The sequence below is a fragment of the Prionailurus bengalensis genome, chromosome E4, assembly GCF_016509475.1.
Source record: "Prionailurus bengalensis isolate Pbe53 chromosome E4, Fcat_Pben_1.1_paternal_pri, whole genome shotgun sequence".
Classification (NCBI taxonomy): domain Eukaryota; kingdom Metazoa; phylum Chordata; class Mammalia; order Carnivora; family Felidae; genus Prionailurus; species Prionailurus bengalensis.
Genome location: NC_057360.1, coordinates 28,174,414 through 28,201,968, shown reverse-complemented (window position 1 = coordinate 28,201,968; position 27,555 = coordinate 28,174,414).

Below are 27,555 nucleotides of genomic sequence, written 5' to 3'. Positions count from 1 at the left end.
ACTGCGCCACCCAGGCGCCCCTAAATTGACTGTCCAAAAATCCAATTTGGGGGGACATGCCCAAGGAATTGGCTTTATTCTTGCTTGTCCTGATGCAATGACAGGACTTGGCATACCCTAGACCCCTGGGAGCTGCAAAGAACAAAGAAAGTGGGCTTGACCAGACCAAGGGTTTGAGAGGCTCCCAGAATCTCAGGTTGGGCTGAGATTTCTCCAGTACAAGGCAAGTCTGTGAAGACTGGGAGGGGTACCTGCTTTTTCTAATGCACAAGAGTCATAAGAAAAATGAAGAAGCAGGTAAAGATGTTCCGTATATAAAGAATACATAAAGAATAGAATATACACATTTTGAAACTCAAAATCAAAAAAAAAAACAACTTAATTTTAAAAACAGCCAAAGTGTTTGAATATATATTTTTCCAAAGAAGATACACCAATGACTAAAACGCACATGAAAAAATAACTATCATTATTTGTTAGGGAAAAGCAAATCAAAACAACAGTAAGATAACATTGATTAAGATGTTATCTTAAGTAATGGGTAAGTAAGATACCCATTGATTATAACCAAAACATGGACAATAACAAGTGTTGATAAGGATTTGGAGAAATTGGAACTCTTATACCTCACTGTTATGAAGGTAAAATGGTGCACCACTTTAGGAAATAGACTGGCAGTTCCTCAAAATGCTAAACACAGAATCACTACGACCCAGCAACTCACCTCCTAAGCATTATAGTCAAGAGAATTCAAAACATATATACTCACAAAAATATATACAATAATATTCAGAGCACTATTTGTAACAGTTAATAAGTGAAAACAACCCAAATATCTACCAAGTGATTACAGATAGGCAAAATAAGGTATAGCATACTACAGAGTATTATTTGGTCATAAAAAAGGTATGAAGCACTAATACAAGTTACAACATGGTTGAACCTTGTCAACTTTATGCTACATGAAAAGCCAGGCCGAAAGACCACCTATTGTATGATTTTGTTAATACAAAATGTCAAGAATCCATAGAAACATAAAGTAAATTAGTTGTTGCCAGGAGTGGGGGGAGGGCATACAGGACTGCTAATGGGTAAGGCAGGGTCTCTCTTTGGTTTTTTTTTTTTTTCAACGTTTATTTATTTTTTGGGGGACAGAGAGAGACAGAGCATGAACAGGGGAGGGGCAGAGAGAGAGGGAGACACAGAATCGGAAACAGGCTCCAGGCTCCGAGCCATCAGCCCAGAGCCCGACGCGGGGCTCGAACTCACGGACCGCGAGATCGTGACCTGGCTGAAGTCGGACGCCTAACCGACTGCGCCACCCAGGCGCCCCTCTCTTTGGTTTTGAAAACGTTCTGAAATTAGATGGTGGTGATGTGAATATACTAAATCTAGGTTGCAGATAATACAGTTTGTGAATTACAACTCAGTATAAAGAAAAACATAAATCTTTTTTTTATTTTATGTTTATTCATTTTTGAAAGACAGAGGGAGACAGAGCACAAGCAGGGGTGGGACAGAGCGGGGGGCGGGGGACACAGAAACTAAAGCAGGCTCCAGGCTCTGAGCTGTCAGCACAAAGCCTGACGCGGGGCTTGAACTCACGAACTGTGAGATCATGACCTGAGCCGAAGTCGGATTCAACCGACTGAGCCACCCAGGCACCCCCAAAAAATAAATCTTATTCAGAGTAATTTTATTTATCAAAAAGTTGTGAATACATTGCAGAGAGTTTCCATATATTCTATATCCTATTGTCTATTATCAACATCTTCTATCAGTATAGCATATTTGTCACAGCTAATGAACCAATATTGATACATTAATTAAAGTCCATACTTACTCAGATTTCCTTGGTTGTTACCTAACATCCTTTTTTAGGATACCACATTAAATTTGGTTATCGTGTCTCTTTAGCCCTCTCTTTGCTGGGACAGCGTCTTACATTCATCTTATTTTTGATGACTCCAGTAGTATTTTTATTATTTTTAAAATTTTATTTTAGAGAGGGAGAGAGAGTGCGAGTGGAGAAGAGAAGTAGAGGGAGAGAATGTTAAGCAGGCTACACACTCAGCATGGAACCCAACACGGGGATGGATCCCACAACACTGGGATCACGACCTGAGACAAAATCACGAGTTGGGCGCTCAACCAGCTGAGCTACCCAGGCGCCCCGATGACTCCAATAGTTTTGAGGTGTGCTGTTATGTGCTTTGTAGACTGCCCCTCAACTAGGATTTGTCTGATGTTTTTCTCACAATTAGACTGGAAGTGTAAGTTTGGGGGAGGAAGATTACACAGACAAAGCGCTATTCCCATCCTATCATATCAAGGGTATCATACTATCCAGACAATTTTTGTCTGTGGTTATCTTGATTGAGTGAATTAGTGTTTGATTAGGATCAGATTTTTCCACTATCAAGTCATTCCCCCACCCCTTCCATACTGTTCAGTTGGAAAGGAAGTTACCTTATGGAGAGCATACTTAAAATTTGGGGAGTTATGTTCTATCTCCTTTAATATAGAATATCTACTTAAATTATTTAGAAATTTTCTGTGAGGGAGATTTATCTATTGTTTCTTATTTATTTATGAGCATTGATGTCAGCATGGACTCATGGCTATTTTATTCTGTATATTTTTTATAATCTAATGTTATTTTAATTTTTTGCTCAGAGCGCTCCAGCTCTGGCCACTGAGACCTCTTTCTGTTGGTTCGTTTGTCCCACTGACATACTATTATTGTGTTTTTTCATTCATTTGCTTTGTTTTTTTTATCAGCATTTCTGTCCTCTCTGTACTACAAGATGCTTCCAGGCATCATCTGGTATGCCCCAGTCCTAGAATCAGCCATTTCTCCAAGAGCCAGTGTTAAAATATTAAATACTTAGATAGTCACTGGAAAATAGCTGCTGCCCTAGGTCCCCTGGGTGCTCCCTCACCCTCCTTTCATGTTGGTCCTTTTCCACCACCTAGTAACTAAAAGGTGAATGCCCCGTACAATAGGAGGCCCAGGCACCCAGAATCCTGCCCCGGTACAAGAGGCTTCTTCATCTAGCATCTGTTCTGATTGGTCTATGCCAGTGCCAGACAGACTGTTAAATACTTTGACTCTCACCCCTGCTTTAGAGCTAGTGGTTGTTCTAATCTTTGCTTTCTTTAACTTATGCTGTTTAGAAGAAAATGACATTAGAAGTTAGCATGTGCGATTTTCTTCCTAAAAAATGTCTTTCTGTGGTCAAGACAGACAGTAGACTGTATGTCATAGGGTTGCTTCTTTTGGATGGTCTTATGTAAAAAAAAAAAAAAAAAAAAAAAAAAAAGTTGATCTAAGTTTTCCTAAGGAGAAAAATTCATCTTGTCACAGGCATATTTTAAGAGGACATCATTTGAGGGGGACCTAGGTGGCTCAGTTGGTTGGGCATCGGACTTTGGCTCAGATCACGATCTCACGACTCGTGCGTTTAAGCCCCATGTTGGGCTCTCTGCTGTCAACGCACAGCCTGTTTCAGACCCTCTGTCTCCCTCTAGGTCTGTTCCTCCCCAACTTGTTCTCTGTCTCAAAATAAATAAATTTTTTTTTAAAAAAAAGACACCATTTGACGGGGCGCCTGGGTGGCACAGTCAGTTAAGCGTCCGACTTCAGCCAGGTCACGATCTCTCGGTCCGTGAGTTCGAGCCCCGTGTCGGGCTCTGGGCTGATGGCTCGGAGCCTGGAGCCTGTTTCCGATTCTGTGTCTCCCTCTCTCTCTGCCCCTCCCCCGTTCATGCTCTGTCTCTCTCTGTCCCAAAAATAAATAAACGTTGAAAAAAAAATTAAAAAAAAAAAAAAAAGACATCCTTTGAGAAGACTTACTTCACTTAGGTCTTTTGCCCTGATTCTGATTGTTGGACAGATCACAGGTGCATTTCTTCATTCTCCAGCTTTGCACTACCCTACGGCATTCTGTACTGTCATTTAATTACTCCAACTGATTTAAGTTTTGGCATGATGTTGTCAGCTTATTGGACATGGAGTGAGTCTCGGACTGCAGGCAGACATTTCGCTATCACATGAAGAAGGACGTTGTCACTAAGGATGTGAACTACTAGATCACTTAGGCTCTTCCTGTGGCTTAGGTGATTTGCTTTTGTTATAAATGTACTTATGCTTCTTCTGAATAACTGGACACAAAGAGATGTATAATGGATCCCATTTCCCTTTCATCCTAGGCTTCTAGTAGGCTGTGAGTCAAATTTGTGCTTCTATTGTAGCCAGTGTGTAGAGTTTTATAAGATTAGATACTACTGTGATATTGTCTTCCTAGTATCATTTTCTCTTTCATTCTTTCACTCATATTTAATTATATACCCAATCTATAAACAGGGACACCTGGGTGGCTCAGTTGATTAAGCGTCCCACTTCAACTGAGGTCATGATCTCACAGTTTGTGGGTCAAGCCCCACATCGGGCTCTGTGCTGACAACTTGGAACCTGGCCTGCTTCAGAGTCTGTGTCTCCCTCTCTCTTTGCTCCTCCTCTGCTTTCACCCTGTCTCTCTCTCAAAAATAAATGAATATTAAAAAATAAATAAATAAATAAATAAAATGAATATTAAAAATATATATGTATTATATATAATTTATATTATATTACGTTATTAATATATAATATTCATTCTATTAATTATAGTTACTTATAATGTATTGATATAATTAACATATATTAATATAATGTGTAATATTAATATATATTAATATATTATATGTATATATACATACATACATACATACATACATACATACATTCTGGCTAAACTGTGGCCCAATCAGTCACATAAATATTATTTAGTGGTTATTACTTTTATTATAAAATAAGTAGATTGAATCTCACATAAGTGTCTTTCATGCCTTTATTTCTCCAGTTTTGTTTCTGCTCTTACACTATTTCATTGCCATATTTAGCCCTCCATCTGCTTATATATCACACTCCTTTGCCAATAAGTCAAGAGAGAAGCCTGATATCAAGGTGACTTATATATTTAAAATTGATTCTATTTCTCTTTGTTTTTATTCACTAGAGCTCAACAAATGGAAATTGCATTCATTCAAGGAGTTAAACATTTGTCTCCTTCTCATGAACTCAATTCTGCCATCAACTTTCTCTGTTGTATTGTGCTTATTTAAACTGTAAGAGCTCTCCCTCAGTTTCATTTCAAGCCACTTGAAATCTACCTTATATTTCAATGGACATGAATGACTTCAATGCCTAGAATCTTAAGACCAGCCCAAGAGAATGCTGTCTGTAACTCTGGCCATAATCACATGGCAAATATGTGCTATTTTTGCCTTGCAAGTAACCCCTTTCCTTCCTCTGTTAATAGTAACCGTATTTCCTCTAAGGGACATATCCCATAGGGTTTGGTTAGAGCTGTTAGTGCTATCTAGTCTTGGAAAATCAGCTGGATGATGACTCTGTTCACGACAATTAGTTTAAGGATGGGCGAGTGACCCAAACTGGATCTAAGTGAGTCTTCCCTGGGGCTTTCATATTCAAGTTACTGAATAAAAAATTCTGTTCTTGCCACTGATAAAGAAAAGTGGCATGAAGTGAATCTTGGGCTGTAGGCAGCTATTTTGCACTCACATGAAGTTCCATGGGTAGAAAGAGATTTGGCACCCTGAGGACATTGCTTTGAGCCCTTGCTTTCAGCCATGCCCGGAATCAACATCCTTCATCAACTTTTCAGTTTTGTAAGGCCAATGAATATCATTTTTGGTTAAGTCAAACTGAACAGAGTTTCTGTCTTCTGCAATTGACAGTCCTGACTAATCACTGTATATTGTATGAGGTGATAAAACCTTGTATTAGGTATAAACCAAGTGTCACTGGAATACAAAGGAGAGGGTCACTAAGCTTGAAAGGGGCCAAGGAAGACTGTTCAGAGGATGTAGCAGATGAATTCAATCCTAAAAAAAATGAGTTTTCAAAGAGAGGAAGCAGATCAAACAGTGTGTTCAAAAACCTGGGATCATGAAAGAGCACAGCACATCAGATCCTGGAATCCAGAACATGTGGTAGGTAGGTGTAGACCGTGGCTTATACTCAAGAAGCAGAAGCTGAGATGGAGTTTTGCATACAAAATATTTAGTAGACATCAACACATGTAGATGAGAGGAGTAAAAACTAGGACCAGATAGAGGAGAAAAGACAAACCTCAAAACTTTGGCCAGCCCCCTCGAGAGCTTTGGGCTGAAAAGATTAGCCTTTTTAAACTCCCATTTCAATTTATTATTGGACACAGGCCACTACGGAAAGCGTGTGTCTCCAGGCACAAGTGTTCTCTGTAACTGAGGCAAATCTGAGGCAGCTGACAACCCCCTCGACAATGTGCTCAATAAACCCTTGTCTTAATGAGCGTCTAAGTAATGCATTTCTGTGTCTTTCAAAGGAACAAAGAGATGAATTTTAAAAAATAAAGAAAGGGGCGCCTGGGTGGCTCAGTTAGTCAGACCTCCAACTTTGGCTCTGATTCAAGCCCCACGTCAGGCTCTGTGCCGGCAGCTCGGAGCCTGGAGTCTGCTTCAGATTCTGTGTCTCCCTCTTTCTCTACCCCTCCCCTGCTCATGTTCTGTCTCTCTTTCTCTCTCAATTTTTAAGAAATTTTAAAATTTTTAAGAAAAATTTTAAGTGTTTAAAAAAAACCAAATAAAATAAATTAAAAAATAAAGACAGAACATTTCTCTTCATAAGGAACCTCAAATACTATGCTATGAATCTTGGCCTCTATCCTGTAGGTATTAGAAATCTTCAGCTGGGAAGTGCAAAGGTTATATGTTCTTTTCAGAGAAGTATGTCTGAAATTCATCTGTTTAGTCACTGAGAATCTTCCATATGCCAGGCACTATTCTTCATACTTGAGTTATATCACCGAAAACAAACAACAAAGGAAAATCTGCATCCTCATGAAGTTCATATTTCAGAAAAGGAAGATGGACATAAATAATAAACATAATATATCCATAAATTATAGACTACATTAGGGAGGTTAGTGCTATGGAAAAAAAACGAACAAGGCAAGAGAGATGAAAAGTGCTGGGGAGAGAGTTACAATTTAAATAAATTAGAGATTACAATTTAAAATAGGATGATTTACACAGAAGGCATGAGCCACGGAATACATGGGAGCAAGCACGCCAGGCAGGAAACAAAGCCAGTGAAAGAGCCTTCAAGCAAATGCTTGTCCAGAAGGACTGAAGAGAAAGGTCCTAAGTCATCTCCAGAAGAGTGTGAAAGTGAATGAAAAAGGGCAGTGTTTCTCATACTTTTTCTTTCATTTTTTAGACTCCTCTCCTCCTAGAATCAATGTTTGCTTGCTTGGGGCAATATAACCCCCACTAAGAATGAGAGAACTAAAGAAATGTAGCATTATTGCCAGGCAGGCAGCGTTTATGAATGTTCTTGCTGTCATTAGGTTCGTGGTCGTGAAGTTAAAGAATAACCAGTCAGGATGGCTGCATGTTCTATTCCATTCACAGTCAGCTATATGGGTCAAAGCACGGAATAAGCAGAAGTTCTATTTAACCCATGTTGTGGTTCACCAAACAAGAACAACAAACCTAAGAGGAGCAAAAGAATTAAAGCTACAGTCAACACAGGGATTATGATGATTAACCATGGAATACAAAGTGGATGAGCAAGAAGGAATGTCAAAGGAATGAAAGACAATAGAACAGTGTTTAAATCAATGGATTGAAGGTTCTGGTGAATAAAAGGATAGCTGAGGTTTGGCTTCTTCAAAAGCTGAGAGAGAAAAGTAGAAACTGATGGCCTGAGAATAGAATACATAAAATGGAATGTAAGGAAAGGTTACAGAACTGATAATATCAAGGTATGGCAGATGATATAGTGCTAAGTGCCAGAGGCAGGGGCAAGGGAAGATCAAGTTCCTCTACCATGTCTCCTCTGATACCAAGTCAGGGAAGGAGGAAGAGGAGACCTTGTTAATTCAGGGTGAAGGTGGAAGCCCCGGCTCCCCATGTGGTCTCCACTGACACCAGGGTTGAGACCTGGTAGTGTCCAATGAGGATAAGAATTCTGCTCCCTGCTCAGCCTTTTATGACACTACCCATGAGGCAGGAGGAGTGTGGTTTGGTGACTCTCCTTACAACCTAGTTGAGTGTGGAGGTCTGGATTGGCCTTTGCTGATCTGGGTGGGCATAAGACCACATTTATTTCTGTGATATAGGTTGGAACAGAGCGATTCATTTCTAAAACTTTTCTGACTTGCAGGGCTGCTGATTTCCTGGTCCTTTGGATAGTGATAGAAGGCTTTGTTGGGTGTTTTCTTGCTGTTGTTTTGCCTTTTTTTCTTCTCAAGAGGGTTTATGGTACTTGTGGCCATTGAGAGAGTTCAGGGTTTTTAATGACCAAACTGGGTAAACCAAGGGTTTCTTTAGAATCTGAAGAGAGACAAGTAAGGGTAGATGTGGCCCTCAGAGAATCAGGGTATCTGGGATAATGACCAGTTCCTAGTGTCAAGATTTGGTCAAAACTCACCCTCAGACATCAGTACCAGGGCAAACTGTGTGCCCAAATAACTTGGCTGAAAAGGAAACAGAAGGCATCCTGGCCTCCCATATGGTATTTAGAACAGACTGCCCATCAGTGTGACTGGAGAGGTACTTCTACACCCCTTATCAGGTATAAGTGGATGCAACCATTTTTTTAAACTTCTGGAACTCTGTGAAGCTCACGAGTATCCAGGTCCATTAAACCTCAGTGGAATGGGGAAAAGGATACAGCAGGCCAACAACTCCAGGGTTCACTTTCAGGGTAGCCTTATAACAGAGCTAAAATGGCAACAAAATCTAGAAGTTAAAGCAGAATGGTTGAATTTAAGCCATAAGTCTGTTATATAGATTTACAATCCTGTTACATTAAAAAATTCATGGTGTAACAGTAACTGTTTTTACTCAAAGGAAGATACAATACGGAATTAATTATATGGTAATCATTTAAGTGCAACAAATAATTTCCCTCAAAATGGACACTTTACTCACCTTAAGACAGACAACTGATTTTTTTTTCCAGATCCACACCACTTTCTCCCTACAGTACATATCATCGTCTATTAACAGGTTGAGCTTTTCTACCTCTGTCATCATCTGTCACTGGACATGAGCTTCCCCAGGAAGAATGTGAATCTGGCCAATGCAACTCTCTTCAGGTAAAGCAACCCGAAAAGAGCTGACGGCCGGGTCAGTAAGTCCTTCCCTAAATGGGATCTGGGCAGCACAGCCATCTCCCTATTCACCAGAAACAGGATATCAATAAAGACTGGTTGAATGAATGAAACTAGCAAATAATTAAATAACTCCATGACAGTGCAAACAAAATAACTAGTTTTGTTTCAGCTTCTGTTAAATTTTCAGCAAAAAAAATACTATAATTTTGTAAAATAGACAGTTCCCTTGTTTTATCTTCCATTAGTCAATTAACATTGCTTATTAAGCACTTTGTTCGTAAGTATGTTAAGAACAATGGAAATAGAGGGTACACTTTCTCCATTCAACCATACTAAAATCTTATTTGTTCTCCAGACTATATCCAGCCTGCATATACATATCATAGAATATTAGAACTTGATGGTCCAAAAATCTTGGAACAGAGATATCAGTAACTTGAGGTAGGACACCCTTATCTTACTACTAAGGGAATGGGGTCCAGAAATACAAAATAACTTACTAAAACACCCAGCTTAACAGTCATATTGGTTCAAACTTCTATCTTGATTGATTCCTCTCTGAGTTGAGTGTCAAAAAGAAATTTATGATTTCTAATTTCATAGGAAACACAGCTAATGGAATATGAAATGATATGCTCATATTAATTATTAAACTGATTTTAAGTGGTGAAACAGATCAGAATTCAGGTCCCTTCACTGCCCACTTTTATATATTTTTATTTGCATATTACTTTATTCCCCACTGTTACATAGTGACTTTGAACTATTACTGTTGATCTTTTTGTTCATCTGTCTTTGTATATTTCAGTTACTATATGTCACTATATAAAATCTTTATTCTATATGATTTATGTGAATAGGATAACAACTCACTTATCTAGAAACTTCTTGGTGAAGACAAATAAAATAAAAATAATAAAAAGAGCATCTGGGGAACTGGATTCTTGCTACCAAATCTTTCGGGAGCTGTGTTATCCTGAACAAGATCTGCAATTTTTTCAATTTCCTGTTTGGCTAAAGGAACATTAAAACTTCTATGAAGTCCCACTTGTCTATTTTTGCTTTTGTTGCCTATGCTTTTGCTGTCATATCCAGGAAGGCATTGCCAAAGGCCAATATCAAGAAGCCTTTTCCATATTTTCTTCTAGGTCTTATGTTTAACTCTTTTATCCATTTCGAGTTGAATTTCGTGTGGTGTAAGATAAAGATCCAATTTCATTCTTGCCTGTGGATATCCAGTTTTCCCTCATTTCTTAAAGAGACTGTCCTTGTCAAAGACCAGCAGACTATATCCGTGTGGATTTATTTGAGGGGCTCTCTATTCTTTTCCATCAGTCTGTATGTCTATCTTTCTGCCAATACCATACTATTTTGATTATTATAGTTTTGTAATATATACAAAACTTGAAATCAGGAGGTGTGCCCAGTTTCTTCTGTATATCAATAATACCTTGAAAACCTGTTAAAAAAAAAAAAAACTCCTGTGAAGTATAACTTTTTTAAACTCTAATGAATATTTGAAAGTCCTTCATTTACCACATGGTTTAAACTTATTCTGTGTGCTTCTAAAGGAAAGAGGTAGAATAAAAGTTACAAAAAGACTGGTGTCAGCTCACTAAGGAGAATTTTCTACTATATAAAATTGTCCAACAGATCTGTTTGCCTCAGATATAATAGCTTCCCTATCACTTCAAGATTCAGTGGGCTGAACATTTGTCTGAGAAGTTTTCTAAAGTGTTCTTGCATATTCAGAAATGTTGGATTAGAGAACCTCAAACTTTATTTGTAAATCTAAGTTTGCACAATTCTTTGGAAAATAAATTGGCTGTTCCCTGTAGAATGACTTACACCACCTGCTCCTTGGCTAGTATATGCTTTCTGAGTTATTAACTGAATGTTGGAATTTGTCATCTTTGTTATTATAATAGGCTACTCTCTCCTAGTAAGTCAATTTGGCAAACTTCAAAGTTTCTGTGGGACACCCACAGTCTGGGGGAGATGTGAGCAGGGAAATACCAAGCTTTATTCAAACAAAGGTGAGGTACAAGGGACTTCTATCCTTATCTTTATTATTCTGCTTTCTCCCTTGTCTAATGAAATAGTACATTCTTTACTGATTACATAAGACTTCTGTCAGAGTGAAATAAATATTTTTACAAGTAAAAAGTGCTATATGAATATGTTATTACTCAAGATCATTATTAAATGATATCCAAGCAAGTGTCATCTCTGACACTAGAAACTTCAGTCCAACAAACATGAGAAAATCAATCAATGAAGCTTTTTGACATCTATTAATAGCAGATTATTGGAGCCTTCTATATCAACAGCCTCCATTTGAGAAAGCTTTAGCAAACATAATTTTAAGGGGCTAAGAATGGAGTAAGATTTCATTAGGCAGTCCTTAAGGAAAGCTGCATAGGGGCGCCTGGGTGGCTCAGTCAGTTGAGTACCCAACTCTTGATTTTGGCTCAGGTTGTGATCTCATAGTCAGTCGTGAGATTGGGATCAAGCCTTCTGTGGAGCTCTGCACTGGGCTTTGAGCCTGCTTAAGATTCTCTCTTTCCCTCTGCCTCTGCCCCTCCCTTGCTAGTGTGCTCTCGCTCTCTCACTCTCTCTCTCTCAAAAAAAAAAGAAGGAAAAAAATAAGGAAAGCCACAAGTGAAAATTAGTGCAAATTACTTAAATCCATTCAAAGTAGAACTGTAGAGACAAAGATTGTGTCATATTATACATAGCAATCAGTCTCATTAACTCATTCAGCCCAGCCATCTGTTTTATTTACATGCTAGCAGATTACCAAAGTAAGGTTTTCACTTTTTAGTCTATTATTTCATGTAAAACTCTGCTCTAGTTGACAAGACTGGAATGGGGGAAGGGGACGAGACTCACACTTGTTTCACCACCAAATGTTCTGTGTCTTATTTCATCTTAAGATGAGGAAGAAGAGCACAAGTACCAACAAAACAGTGTTCCAATGACTTCTCAGAAAAAAAAGACTAAGGGGAGCCTGGGTGGCTCAGCTGGTTAAGCATCCAACTTCAGTTCAGGTCATGATCTCACAGCTCTTGAGTTCAAGCCCCACGTCAGGGCTCTGTGCTGACAGCTCAGAGCCTGGAGCCTTTTTCAGATTCTGTGTCTCCCTCTCTCTCTCCCCTCCCTCGCATGTGCTCTTTCTCTCTCTCTCAAAAATAAACATTAAAAAAATTTTTTTAAAGAAAGAAAAAGAAGACTGAAAAACATACCAGTTATATTTAGTGTTAGATGTTGAGTATATTTTGATTTAAAATGCACCATAAATCAAGGGTAGCTCTGTACTAGTTTATCAGGTTTCTAAGAGTTACTAATTCTGTCCCCTTGAGTAAGAGATAATTCTTTAGACAATAATAATTAGACCCTCACTCTTCTGACTGGAGCCTGGGGAAAATAAAAAAATGATGAAAAAACCATTGGATGCTTCTTAGGAACAAAAAGGAGTGGGGGAACAAGCAGTGGTGCTAAGGAAGCAAGAAGAATGATCTTCATGCAGGCAGGCAATGAGTATTTTGCTTACTAAAATGTTTTAGCAACTTACTAGACATGTCTCTGGAGGCAAAGGAAACAAAAGCAAAAATGAACTATTGGGACCTCATCAAGACAAAAAAAAAAAAAAAAAGCTCCTTCATAGCAAAGGAAACAATCAACAAAACTAAAAGGCAACTGACAGAATGGGATAAGATATTTGCAAATGACCTATCAGATAAAGGGTTAGTATCCAAAATCTATAAAGAACTTATGAAACTCAACACCCGCACAAAAAAATAATCCAGTGAATAAATGGTCAAAAGACATGAACAGAGATTTCTCCAAAGAAGACATCCAGATGGCTAACAGATACATGAAAAGATGCACAACATCACTCATCATCAGGGAAATACAAATCAAAACCACAATAAGATACCACCTCACACTTGTCAGAAAGGCTAAAATTAACAACTCAGGAAACAACAGGTGTTGGGGAGGATGCATAAAAAAGAGAACACTTATTCACTGCTGGTGAGAATGCACACTGGTGCAGTCACTTTGGAAAACAGTATGGAGATTCCTCAAAAAACTATAATTAGATCTCTCCTACAACTCAGCAACTGCACTACTAGGTATTTATCCAAAGGATATAAAAATGCTGATTCAAAGGGATATATGCACCCCAATGTTTATACCAGCTCTATCAATAATAGCCAAATTATAGAAAGAGCCCAAATGTCCATCGACTGACAAATGGATAAAGATGTGGTGTGTGTGTGTGTGTGTGTACACAACAACAGGAAGGAACAACGGGGATGGAACTAGACAGTATTATGCTAAGCAAAATAAGTCAGTCAGAGAAAGATAACGATCATATGATTTTACTCATGTGGAATTTAAGAAACAAAACAGATGAACATAGGGGAAGGGAAACAAAAATAAGATAAAAACAGAGAGGGAAGCAAACCATAAGAGACTCTTAAATACAGAGAACAAACTGAGGGTTGCTGGAGGGATGCTGGATGGGGTGATGGGCTAAATAGGTGATGGGCATTAAGGAGGGCACTTGTTGGGATGAGCACTGGGTGTTATATGTAAATGATGAGTCACTAAGTCCTACTGCCGTAACCATTATCACACTATATATTAACTAACTTTGATTTAAATAAAATTTAAAAAATAATAATAATAAACAAGGAGAAATAAAGGGATATGGACATGGTAAATATGTGGATAATCTTAACAGATGATATTTTACACTTTCTATTAATTTCTTGAAAAACACAACTGACTGTATATATTTAACATCACTGAACTATAAATTTAAAAGTAATTAAGATTTTAAAAATGTTTTAAAAACCTAACTTCAGCTTCATAACTTCCCAAATAAGAGTAAGCCAAGAAAGCATAATATAGAAAGCTGGCAATGGTCAAGGGTTGGTCCTAGATGGGTCATGAAGATCATATCCATCATCAGCCATACCCACCCTAAGGGAAAGTACCTACACAAGAAGGTTATCCAAAATTAGCAGCTGGAAACCAGGGGGGTGGATGCACCAAGACATTGGTAATTGGTATAATTATATTTTCTCTACTTTGTCCATAACATCCAGATTTTCCCTTTTTTTCTCTCCCACCTCTGTCTTTTCTTTTTCTTCCTTCTTTCTCTCTCTCTCTCCCTCCCTCCCTTCCTCCCTTTCTTGCTTCCTTTTGTCCTCCTTCTCCTCCTCCTCTTCCTCCCTTCCTTACTTTTCTTTCTCTCTCCCTTTCTTTCTTTCCTTTTTTTCTTTCTTCCTCTCTGCTTCCTTTCTCCCTTCCTTCCTTCTTTCATCCCTTCCTTCCTTCACCTCCTCCTCTTTTCCTTTTTCTTCTTAGTATGACACTGGATACATAATGTAGGCAGACCAGAGACAATTTGATGAGCTGGTCCTTATTTTTTTAATTGGCCCATAAGCTACTCCTCAATACCTCCATTAAAAAACTTATCTACATAGTTTCCACAACTTTGTATAAGATTATCATTTTTATCTTGTGGAAAATTCTTAAATATTATAATTTTGACAACAATGCAACCGTTTGTTCCCACTTTACCAATGCTGACAATTCCACAGACAGGGCTTATTTTAAGTAAAATAGATTATTATAATAGACCCAAATTATTCAGGTGACTCCATGTTTTATTTCCTGTTTAATTATTAAAGAAACTATTAAAATTAAATAAGTACATTAGCTAAGAAAGCCTAACAGAAATACAAAGTGGTAAGATCAAATGAGCCAAAATAAAAGTCAACAATAGGAAAAATAAAGATAATGTGACAAAATAAAATAAAATTTAGAATGGCAAAGAGCAATGAAGTAAGAAAAATGTTAAATAATATAAACTATTATTATACAAGATAAAAAAAAGCCAGAAAACTGCATTGTCGATAAAAAAAAAGTCACCAGAACAATACAGATAGACTGAAAAACAATCTTATTAAAAATGACCAATAAAATTTAAGAATAAGTAAAACAAGGCAAAACTCCACTAATAAAAGATTTCATCTCTTTTTGTGGAGTAAAGTGATATTCCAAGGTGAGTAAACAAGGATGGGGCATTCAAATCGAACAAGTGGATTCCCTTGGCCTAACAGAAGCAGGTAAGAGGGTAAGTTTCTCATTTAATTTTAAAAGTATCTTTAGGATCTCTCTCAAGTGATTCCTGAGAATGAAACCCCCCAGTGGGAAGCTCCATCAAAGACAATAAACCTATTCCTATAGCCCATGCATTTCAACTTGAAGACATATTTTTATCTAAAGACAAGACAATCTCCAGTTGGTATGGATTCTCCAGATCTGTGCAAGAGGCACATCTAGAGACACAGTTTGTGGACTATTTTTCTCACCAAAGTGATAGATGTCCTGTTGCTTGTTTCAAAATAAATGCATGAAAAACAATTTTTACAGAACCTTAAATCACCCACATTGTAAACGTACTGCAACACACTAGGCTCCTAAAAAACCTTGATTAGCACAAATCTTTTGGACTTCTGGTTCTTAAAAAAAAAAAAAAAAAAAAAAAAAAAGACACAGTCCTATTCCTTATCCAGAAATTCCTTATCAACAATTTCTCATATGCATTTTGAAATGTATACAATAGAAATGTCTATAGCTGTTCTTATTTAGGGGTCTCATATTGTACAGTTTTCCTGATGGCTAAAGTTGACTTCAATATATGCTTTCAATTGTAATTGATTATTAAACATTATAATAACATAACAGACATACACAGAATCAGTTATAGCGATTGACTTTACCGCCCATATTTAGTAATTTCCTATTATCCTGGTAAGCCAGTTATTTCTGTGTGATCACACTGACATGACAATATTTTTATGAAGATCTGTTCCTTATTGATAAGATATTTCTTTATTTTCAATAGGACAAGATCTTTTCTACTTCTGCTGCACTTTTTTCTCTCTTACATCACCAGAAAGCAGTATCTTGATGAAACACATTAGAAAAAAGGAGTTGTCTAAGCGCACAATCCAGTTTTTCTGAATTTAGCTAAAAACTGGTCAAGCTTCAGGAGTTACCTGGGGACAAGGAGGAGCTAGGACGGGGCAGATGGGGAAGCAGGGCTTCACTCTCCACTGTTTATATTTTTGGCCTTGAAATAAATATACATTAACTATTTATTTGTTAATTAAATATTTCAAGTGACTTAAATTTAATCAAATAGCTCATTTTTAAAAACCTGAGATTTTCTTTGAATTTTCTGAATTGTAGTAACAAAGAGCCGAAGTGACAACAGCCAGGACACATGGGCCATCTCTTAAGAGATCTTGGGTTTAATGTCCCACTGGAAAAGCCACCCAAGTGGCTCTACCTGACTGTGAATGCTTGATGTAACTAGTTATTTGGCTTAACTCAAATAAACGTTAAGAAATTTATTGCTGGATTAAACTCAACCTGTTTGGGAACTAGTTTTTGTTCTTGTTTGCAAATGATTTTGTCAGCATTTCTTTTCATTAATTGTCACCAGCTCAGTTTGTAGTTGTCTTCTTGTATCAACCACATGAAGTATATCAGTTCTATGTTCCCATTTTATAAAGAAAGATGGTGCTGAGAGCTAAGAATATTTCGCTATACTTATAGGGTAAGTTGAGACTAATTTTAGGGATGTAATGGAGATGTTAGTATTTTTGTTCCCTGACAGTTCATTAGAGATGGCTCAAAGCCCATTAAAAACAAGTATTTTTAAATAGAAACTTTTCAGGCCATGCCTGGCTGGCTCAGTCAGTTGGGTGTCCAACTTCAGCTCAGGTCACCATCTCGCGGTTTGTGTATTCAAGCCCCAAGTCAGGCTCTGTGCTGACAGCTCAGAGCCTGAAGCCTGCTTCGGATTCTGTGTCTCCCTCTCTCCTTACCTCCTTCCCCCTCATGCTCTGTCTCTCTCTCCCTCTATCTCAAAAACAAATAAACATTAAAAAAATTTTTTAATTAAATAAATAAAATAAAAAGAAACTTTTACTGGGGCACCTGGGTGGCTCAGTCGGCTAAGCATCAGACTCTTGATTTCTACTCAGGTTGTGATCTCACGGTGTGTGAGATCAAGCCTCATGTGTGGCTCTGCAGTGAACAGCGTGAAGCCTGCTTGGGATTCTCTTTCTCCCTCTCTCTCTCTGCCCCTCCCTCACTTGCTCTCTCTCTTTCTCTCTAGAAATAAACAAACTTAAAAAAAAGAAAGAAAATTTTACTAACATAGGGGTTTTTTCCAATCCCATTTCTACAACAGAAAGGCCCCAGGAAATGTAGAACTACATAATTTTTTTTTTCCTTTCTCACTAGCGGTTTGTTTTGGTTCCCTATGCTACATTTTCCATACCAGTTGATCCACAATTACCACTGAGCTAAAAATAATGTTTCCTAAATTGCCATAATCAGTAATACCATTTTATGATGAATTCAGTTGCTTGAGAAAAACACTGTTTTACTTAAATATGTGTCTCAGAATACAAAAAAAAAAAAACTGCAATTTTTCTTGATAACTATGTGTCAGTTTTCAGGTAAGGCATATGATTCCGGCATGGAAGTTTATTTTTTAAATTGTGCTCGACTGTTTGAGCCTCTTCTTTATTATAACTATGACTCTATAAAGAGACATGTTAAATTTTCTCTAAATGAGAAAATTTGATGTGAGGCTAAATTTTCTCATTTAGAGAAAATTTCAAGGCCTTTCTGGGAACGTAGGTCCTGTCTTTCCAGATCTTCTGCTCCATCATGCACCCATAGGACACTATGGAAAATTGCAAATAATCTCTTCAAAACAAATAGGTTTCCTGCAAGTTTGTTTTCTGGGGGCTTTCTTATTATCTAGAAAGATATAAAGTCATTGCCTTTTGTTTTTCATTTTTTAAGATTTATTTATTTTCAGAGAGACAGACAGCATGAGTAGGGGAGGGGCAGAGGGAGAGGGAAAGAAAGACAGAGAATCCCAAGCAAGCTCCACACCATCAGCGCACAGCCCAATGTGGGGCCTGAACCCATGAAATTGAGAGATCATGACCCGACCTGAAACAGAGTTGGACGCTTAACCGACTGAGCCACCCAGGCGCCCCAGTCGTTGCCTTTTTAGATCTGGAACATCCCTTTAACATCATTAGTCCAAATTTCCCATTTTACACAAGTCATGAGATCCCGAGACGTGAATGGACTTGTGTGGAGGCGATCAGCAGCACCACAAGAAAGGGCAGCAAGTGCCAAGTGCAGCTCAGGTTTCCCTCGGTGCTTTCTGTCCGCTGCTCCCTTCCGCCCCCAGGAAGAGGTTCTGTAATGAGGTCGGATACTGCCACTCGGAATCTGCTGGAGAAGAGACTGGCCCTGATTCGCAACAGTACCAGACAGGGCATAGTCCAGTGCACCAAGTAAGCAACCTAAGAGGGCTGGAACCCCTGCGTCGCAGAAGCCTCACATCAAAGCCACAATGACTTGCTCATTCATATTGAAAGCAGACAGGATGAGACCAGTAACCTTTCCAATTATAAGGGGTGCATTTTTGGTAGAGTAGCAAATGAGATCACTGGGGAGGAAGGAAAAGAAAGGAAAGGCTAGTTCTGGGGACAGACAGCCTCTAAACAATATTCAGAATAATTTCCTCCTAAATAAGAACATGCTCCACAGAAGCAGGTGAAAATGTAATTTTGGAGCAGTTGATAATGGTTCTGTCTCTGACATGTGTTCATTCCAAAAAGAACCGGGGCATCTGTTTGCTGATTTTGCAGGCAGTGTGTGATTGCAGTGAGGAGGACGCAGGGCTGCCGGAGCCCTGATGCTGGGGAGTGCAGTCTCTCCCCAAGGCAGCTAGAAAGGAAAACCATTACGGTGCTTGGAAAAGGGCAAGAAAATGAAAACTGATTGGGCTGTGAAATGAAGTCATCGTAACTGTGGCGTAAAAGTCAAGAATGATAGAAGAGTGTCATGCACAAGAAATGAGAGAGACTTTTCTGCCTTAGAAACTTTCTTCTGTTTTTTCCAAATGACTAAGCAATGCCTGAAATATACCTCCAAGTTTGTATCTATCATTAATCTAATTCAGGAGAAATGTCTTCCCAGTCACAATGTCTATTTGATCTGATTTCTTATTGTTCCCCAACGTGTTCCATTCCACTGACACCTCATCTGCTGTGCAATGTGCCTCTATGCCTTCGTGCTTGAAATACCTCTACTTAGCCAAATAATGCCCCTCTTCTTCCCTAATTCATGCCCCTGACCTCTTCAAAATAAGATCCACAGGCTGTCTCTACCAGCAAGTCTTTTTCTTACTAAATCTTTCTGATTCCAAGTAGGTATTTACTAGGAAGCCTCTTCATGTGCACCTACTTGGATTATACTGCATTGTTTTGATGTGTGAATACTTTGTTTTATAAAGTGCATAAGTTTTTGTTATGGATTCTAGATCTATTGCCTCAAGAAATCCAAAATTCCTTGAAGATTTTCCTTATTCGCTTTCTACTTTTACTGAAGAATTGAGCATATTGCCTGTATGCCCTGGATACCCATACTAATTTTTATGGACTGTTTCCAAAGGGAAATCAGTCCCATTCTCTAACTCCATTTTTTTTTTTTTTGCGTCATTTCACCACCAGGAATGTCAATGAACCATATTGAGAAAGAAGGCACACTAGGGACAAAAACCGCTAATGCACTTTATCTGATTTACCTTATTTGTCAAACTCATAACTCTTCATAAACATACTCACCATGAGAGAAGAAGAAGTATCACCTGACTCCACTTAATTTACAGAAAAACTGATACCATACCATACTATACCATACCATACCCTATCCTACCATTCCATACCATATATGAGAAAGAGTTACCCCCAGAGGGCATTAGAGCATTTGTCTGGCAGTCTCTGAATCGGCCTATTGTTTCCCAGGCTGGCAACATGGAAGACAGAAATGGAGATTGAGTTCTTGCTCTATCCTAGGTCTTCTGCAAAGGATACTCTGTCTTTTCATTCCTGTAGAAGCTCCAGTTTGTATAAAGCATGTAACCTGTAGGTAATGGGCAGGCAGAGCCAATATAGGCCCTTTTTAAATAGTCTCCTGTTCTTCAGATGCCATTAAGTTGAGGCTTTCTTGTAGCTGTTCCTCAGGGCTTTCTTTCTCAGACTAATGATAGCAACCCAGCATTCTGACTAAATGCTTACATAGGTCTTTCTGGATTTAAATTTTTTTTAATGTTTATTTATTTTTGAGACAGAGAGAGATAGAGCATGACCAGGGGAGGGGCACAGAGAGAGGGAGACACAGAATCTGAAACAGGCTCCAGGCTCTGAGCTGTCAGCACAGAGCCTGACGCGGGGCTCGAACTCACGGACCGTGAGATCATGACCTGAGAGGTCTTTCTGGATTTAGATCATTAATTCCTCTATCATAATATACCATAGGGACTATATATTTGAAATCTTAGTAATCTGTTTAGGAAAATCAGTCATACCACAGGTGAATTAAACACGAAAATGTACTTTAAAAAAAAGCTCATTACGGTCATCATTTTGGTTTTAGTCAATCATTCATCATTTACTAATTCATGTAACAAACATACCTTACTTAAGTACTAGTTATGTGCCCAACACTGCTCTGAACATCTGGCAGAGGAGAAGAATAAATAAAATATGGCCCCCAACTCAAAGGACCTAGAATATTTTTTTGAAACACAGACAAATAAATAGATGATGTATTCAGGGTTCTCTGGGAGCTCAGAGAAGATAACCTTTTGGTAGGAGAATTCTAATCACAGATTAAGTCAGTGTCATACTCTGAATTGTAGGCAAGCTGCATCATAAACAGGGGTTTAGGTTGGGAAGACAGAAAGTGATGTATTTAAAATTACCCTCCAAGGTCATTAGGACGTTGCCATATTGAAAACCATCCTACCATTCTCTTGACAGGTCCAAAACATTTTGTCTCCTTAAGTTTTGAGTACCAGATGAAGTAGAACCATGTTGTATGGAAAAAAATGTATTTTAAAATTGTACAAACACTCCAAGCTTGGCAAAATGCTCACACTAAATAACCGACATCGAAAAACAGATCTGAAGAGATCATGCTTCCCTCTCAGGCTCACTTCAGGGCTTTTGCTCTTTGAGCTGAATGCAGGACTGAAATTTCCACACGATTCTTTTCTTCTTTTTTACATGAATGCATGTAGTTGAATTCTCATCAATTAAATATAAGATGATGCAATTTTGTCTTCTGACTGTAGCCACATGTCAGTCCTCCCCCCCCCCTTCTTCCTCCTCTCTCTCTCTCTCCCTTCCCCTCCCCCATATATTGCATGGGCTTGCCATTCACTCTAATGTCCAAATACCAAGCTGTAAAAGTGCTTTGCCATCTTAAGAGTCCAGCTCATTTCAGCTCTTGCTCCTTTGCTGTAACTGTTGCTCGTCATTTTGCCTTTAATTCTGCAAATACCAGCTAAGCACTTTTGTTCTGTGCACTGCACAAGGACACAAAGATAAATAAGACTCCTGAGTTCACAGCATTTATAGTGGCACTATTTTCACTATTTTTTCTTCGTCTCTTTTATCTCTTCAAACTTTTCACAACTTGTATCTCACTATATTATTCTGAGCTCAACTCCCCCTCGTTCCATAAAGCTGCCATACTGGTTGCACTGAATTTACGCTTTCTCTCCCAAACAGTTCCCTCATCTCCTAGGCTCCTAGCATCTTTACCCTCCCCCGTCATGAGGAGCCAACCACATGGCGGCAGCAGCAGTGACAACTTCGGTTTCTTCCTTTATAGTCACGTCATCATCACAACTTCTGACTGCTGTGTCAATGTTGGGTACATCATCAAAAAGACATGACTGCCAATTGCCCCATGATCTGGACCCAGGCACTTGGAGGCTCTTCACTGGAAGAGGCTCTCTCCTGTCCCAGGGATATGGATTCCCCTTGCCTTTCCCACTCCAGAAGCTGTTCCAGTGACATAGCCTTGAGACAGTGATGTGGTGTTGAAAACAACTGCATAGTACCTGTGACTGAGTCCAGTTAGGGCCTCTTGATAAACTTTTAAGATTTGGCAGATGCATGCATGAATCCATTAGTGTTGCTGCCTCCCCAAACAAACCTTATATGTAAGTTGCCTTTGCTTATTAAAACCGCTAACTCACCAAGCTGGGGTGTCCTGCCTCTCTCTCTTCTGTCTCTTCCTGCCTTCCAAGTACAAGAAGCAGTTTCAGATTATACCTGGGAAGTTCCCAAGAGGGTTTTGAACCAACAATCGAGTTGCTAGGTTCACCTTGCCTTTATAATGAGGTCATCCTGCTGCATGGTTTGCCTTCCTCGTAATAGAGATAACTGTGTATTTCCATGGATATGATGAGTGAGGCAGGACTGGCTTTCTCACTGAGAGCCAGTAAGAAGACTAACCTCAAAAGAGGTTTTAAAACCCTGATTCTCAGATGCTTAATTTTCCCCATTTCTGTTTCAAAGCTTTGCCCTGCTCTAGCTAAGACACACCATGACTCTTCTTCAAAAGATGCCTGTTCGCATTTAACTGCAATGGTTCCAGAATTTTTTTTTTAAGTCTGCTAGCTATGTAACATTTTCTTGCCTCCTGCATATAAGTATAATTTAAAATGATGCCACTTCTTGGAAAATTCCTTTGTGGAAATGAAATTTATTCCCCCTGAAAGACCTGACTGAATATTTGAAATTACACAAGTCAGCCTGAGTACATCTACTTTGATCTTTGGGCCTGTGGACTCACTGCCCCTGGATGGATGGAAGGCAACCTGACAGTGGCTCCTGTCCAGGCCTCACAAGGGAACACTGTTGCTTTTGTTCTTGTTTTTGTTTTTGTTTCTGATCAAGGAACAAAACTAAGTTTTCTGATTTCAAAAAGGGAAAAATAAAACATAAAATATTTAGGAGCAACTACTGAGGGATTTTTCTCAAGGCAGCTACAAAACGTACAAACCCACTTAAAAACACTGCATATGTCAATCAAAGCATTAAATGAATAAACAGAATGTAAGTGCTACAAAGGATAATATTTTTTGTGTATTTTCTCCAGTGTTATATCCTCATCATCTAGAACAATACCTAGCACACAGTCAGCAATCATTAGATACTGGATGAATGAATGAAAACCTTTTTTTTTCAGCAAAGCTAAAAGCCATGCATGCCCAAACAAGGCAAAAGCTATCTCTGAATGAGGTTCTAGGCTGAAGTGAAATGGTTGCCCCTGCACCTGTGCTAAGGATGTTAAAGGGGAAGAGCACCTGGCTGGCTCAGTTGGTGGAGCACGTGGCTCTTGATGTCAGGGTTGTGAGTTCAAGCTCTACATTGGATGTAGAGATTATTTAAAACCTTTAAAAAGGGGCAGGAGCAGGGAAATGCCTGGAAGGTGGAAAAGAATCATGTTACTGTGACTGGAAGAGGAGGTGGCTTTGGGGTGGACTTCTCCCAAAGTGGTAGAGAAGTAACTGTCCCCCGCAGCCCCGTAGGGTCTACTCAGATGCTGGAAATCTTCTAGTTTTGCTGTTTGGCAGAGAAGCATATTAGATCCTGTAAAATTAAGACAGGAACTCAGCTCTTCTCACGAGATTAAGACAAGCCCATTTTTATCCTTCCGTTTAAGGAATGAGTTGCTTATTCTTTCATTCCAAACCCTCGCATTTTTGTGTTTCTTTTATTATCCTACCCTGGTGGCTCTCAGCCCTGGCAGCACATCAGAGTCACCTGCAAAACTTTAAAAAATGCCAGTGTCCAGATGCCAGGCCCACCCCACCCCACTGTGACTCACCTAGGGGTAGGGCCGGGACCAGGCATTGGTATTTTTTTAAAAGCTCTCAAGATCACTCTGATGTGTGCCTAGGGCTGGGAAATTTTGCCCCACCCCATGTTTTGACTGAGATCTATTTTGCTGCCTTATCATAAAGCACATATAATTTTTCTTACTTCAACAACTTGATGTATCTATTCCTTTCTCTTCACCCCATGTTGATTTCTGCACTCTTTACTGGTCTCCATGAATACACCATCTGATTACCAACTTGCCTTCATGACCATTCTGACTTCTTGCAAAACACTTAAAAACAGCCTTTTCAGAAAGACTCCAAAATGTTACTTACACACATAAGTGTATGCAATGTAGATCTCCAATTTTATTCTATTTTGGTTCAGAAAATGACTATCTCAACAAAGCAAAAATGTCAACAACAAGGGGTCTTTTAAACAATAAACAGTGCTGAGATCACTCTGTTGGAATGTTAGCAAATCTGGAAGAGGAGAGAAATCGCAGCTTTATCTTCAAACATCTTTTTTTTTTAATTCCTCTTTTAGAAATTACCTCCATAGACTCAAAACGGCTCTAAAGCCAAAGCAAGGTAGGAGCCTAATCCACTGATTATTAGGACACAGAGTTCTACTTTTCTTTTATTTTTAGGTTTATTTGAGAGGGAGAGAGAGAGAGCAAGTGGGGGAGTGCCAAAGACAGAGGGAGAGGGAAAATCCCAAGCAGGCTCCACGCTATCAGAGCAGACCGCAAAATGGGGCTTGATCCCACAAACCATGAGATCATGACCTGAGATGAAATCAAGAGTCGAATGCTTAACTGACTGAGCCATCCAGGCGCCCCTAGAAAATTCTTTTAAAAAGTGTCCTCTTTAATACAAATCATTTAACTTGCTGCAGCTTGCCTTTCCTATCTATGAAATGAAGAATATAGAATATTTTAGCCCTAATATTCCATGAAAATGTGACTGATCATCAAGACCCTGACAAAATACTTTTTTTTCCCAAAGAAGATGAAGAATGAAATAGAAATTTTCAAAGCCAAAAGTTGTTTCTAAACCAGTTACTCTGACTAAAATAAATCCACCTCCTACATTCTTTTGGGAATTCTACGGCTGGCTTCAGGGTGACATTTGTCTTTGGAAGGAAACTTTTGATCTTGAGCTCCTTAGTCTTCAGCTGTCACTCAAAGTATCAATTTAATAGGTGCACATTTATGAGCCATGAACTACTTCTTCCTTCATATTTTGAGGCAATGTGTGCTTTGAAAGAGTTATGGCAAATTTTCAGATCTATCAGCACACAGATTTTTTTTAAGAAAATAATTTTCTGTCAATCTTCTATTAAAGTACAACTAAAATTAAAGTCTATGGAACAAAAGAAGCAGTTGGCAAAATTTCTGGGACTTGACTCGAGATGGAATTATTAATAGGTATGATGGGGAGAGAGCGCCATCCAAAAACCCACTGTAAGTTGCACTATATAAAATCCCAAAGTCTGGCAGCAGGATTTCTACCATTTTCAAGAGACAATAAATGTTTTGATGGCATGAGTTAGCTCCACGGTCCAGGACCAAGGAATAAAATTGTTCCTTATTTGGTTTTTTTGTTTGTTTGCTTGTTTGTTGTAAGCATTATCCGTATCCACAAGAAGAAAATGTAAACAAGAGAAGCCTGAAGAATGGCATCCTCCGAATGAGAAATGTAGTGGGGTTGTTGATGAAAACCACATGAGGACTAATTTGGTAAACTGAGTGCAGTGAACACTGACTACTTTCCACGAAGACACCTGACTATCTGGTAGCCATGGGAGGGAACCAGGATGAGCTGATACACCTACAACTGCAAACTACCTATCTTCTCCCTTTCATTCACTGAATATATTCACTAAGAATACGTCACTGTGGGGAATGGGAACTACAGAGATTAATTAAGAAGAATTTCTGTTCTCCAAGAACTTCTATCTACCAGAAAGTATAACATGAGTGTATGTCCCACAGGTAGAATGGCTTTCTTAGACAGTAAAATAAAAGGAGGGAAAAGCGAACTCTCTCCTTGGAGGTTTCGCTGTAGAACACTCGTTTTATTGTAATTAACGTGGTTCAAATGAAGCTTTAAGTTCTGCAGGTTTAGGAAGTTGAGAGCATCCTAAGGAGGGCTACATCTCTCAGGCCAGAGGAAGATGAATATAAAGCTGGTTTTTAAGACTGTGGTAAAAGGAGAATTTAAATTGACTCATTTATCATCTTTATTATATTACATATTATATTTGCATATTATTATAATTTTAACTTATAAATTTGTAATTGTGTATGGGCTAGGTATTGCTTGTGTCCATTTAACCATAGAGGACATCTGGGGGAACTATGTATTTGCCAACAAGTTTCTTGGTAAACAAGGAGTACAATCAAGCAAAGTTAGAATATCCGGTGCTTAATCAGGTCAAGCTAAGATAATAATATATTCATCACCATAGTATAAACTGCCTGCCAGTGAGACCAGACAACTCACGTCTTCTTCTACCTCAAGACCTAGCTTCTACTGACACTGCCAGTGTTTAACTTCTGAGCATCCATTCTGTAATGTGGATAAACTCACCTTCTGATCAAATCTTTATCTATATGTATTCATTAGGCTATAACTGAATCTTACAGTTATTGGAGCTCTTTTATCTTTTTAATGTGACTTTGCACATCTCTGCCATGATCAGTATGAAGTAACCTTACTATTTAAATGTCAGTATGCAATTTTATATCACTTATATTGGAGGGAAATATGCCAAATGAATAATTTATATTCCTTAATTATCTGGCTAAGCCAGCAACTCTAGATAGTGGACCTACTAAAGTAGATGGGTGAAATAAATAATCATAAGCCATGAATAGATCAGAAATTTATTTATTTTTCTAGGATTTTTTATTTATTTTTAGAGAGAGAGCACAAGTGGTAGAGAGGGAAAGAAGGAGAGAGAGAGAGAGAGAGAGAGACAGAGAATCTTAAGCAGGCTCTACACTCAGTGCAGATCCCGACACAGGGCTCAATCCCACAACCTGGGATCATGACCTGAGCAGAAATCAAGAGTCAGACACTCAGGGCGCCTGGGTGGCTCAGTCAGTTTAGTGTCCAAACCTCGGCTCAGGTCACGATCTCACGGTTTGTGAGTTTGAGCCCCATATTGGGCTGTATGCTGACAGCTCAGAACCTGGAGCCTGTTTCATATTCTGTGTCTCCCTCTTTCTGTCCCTCCCCCATCTGTGCTCTCTCTCTCAAAAATAAATAAACATTAAAAAAAAAGTTACACAAACAAACAAAAAAGAAGTCAGACACTCACCTGACTAAGCCACCTAGGCACCCCAGATCAGAAATTTACTTTATTACTCATGAAGTATATCTTAAATATTACATTTAAATTTGTATTTCTCTAATGTTTTAGAGTTGCACAAAATTCAAGTGAATCAAGATAATTTAACCAAACTCAATAGGCAGTTTAAAATGTTAGAAGCAATGGTTCCTATGCCCAAACTTACAACATTT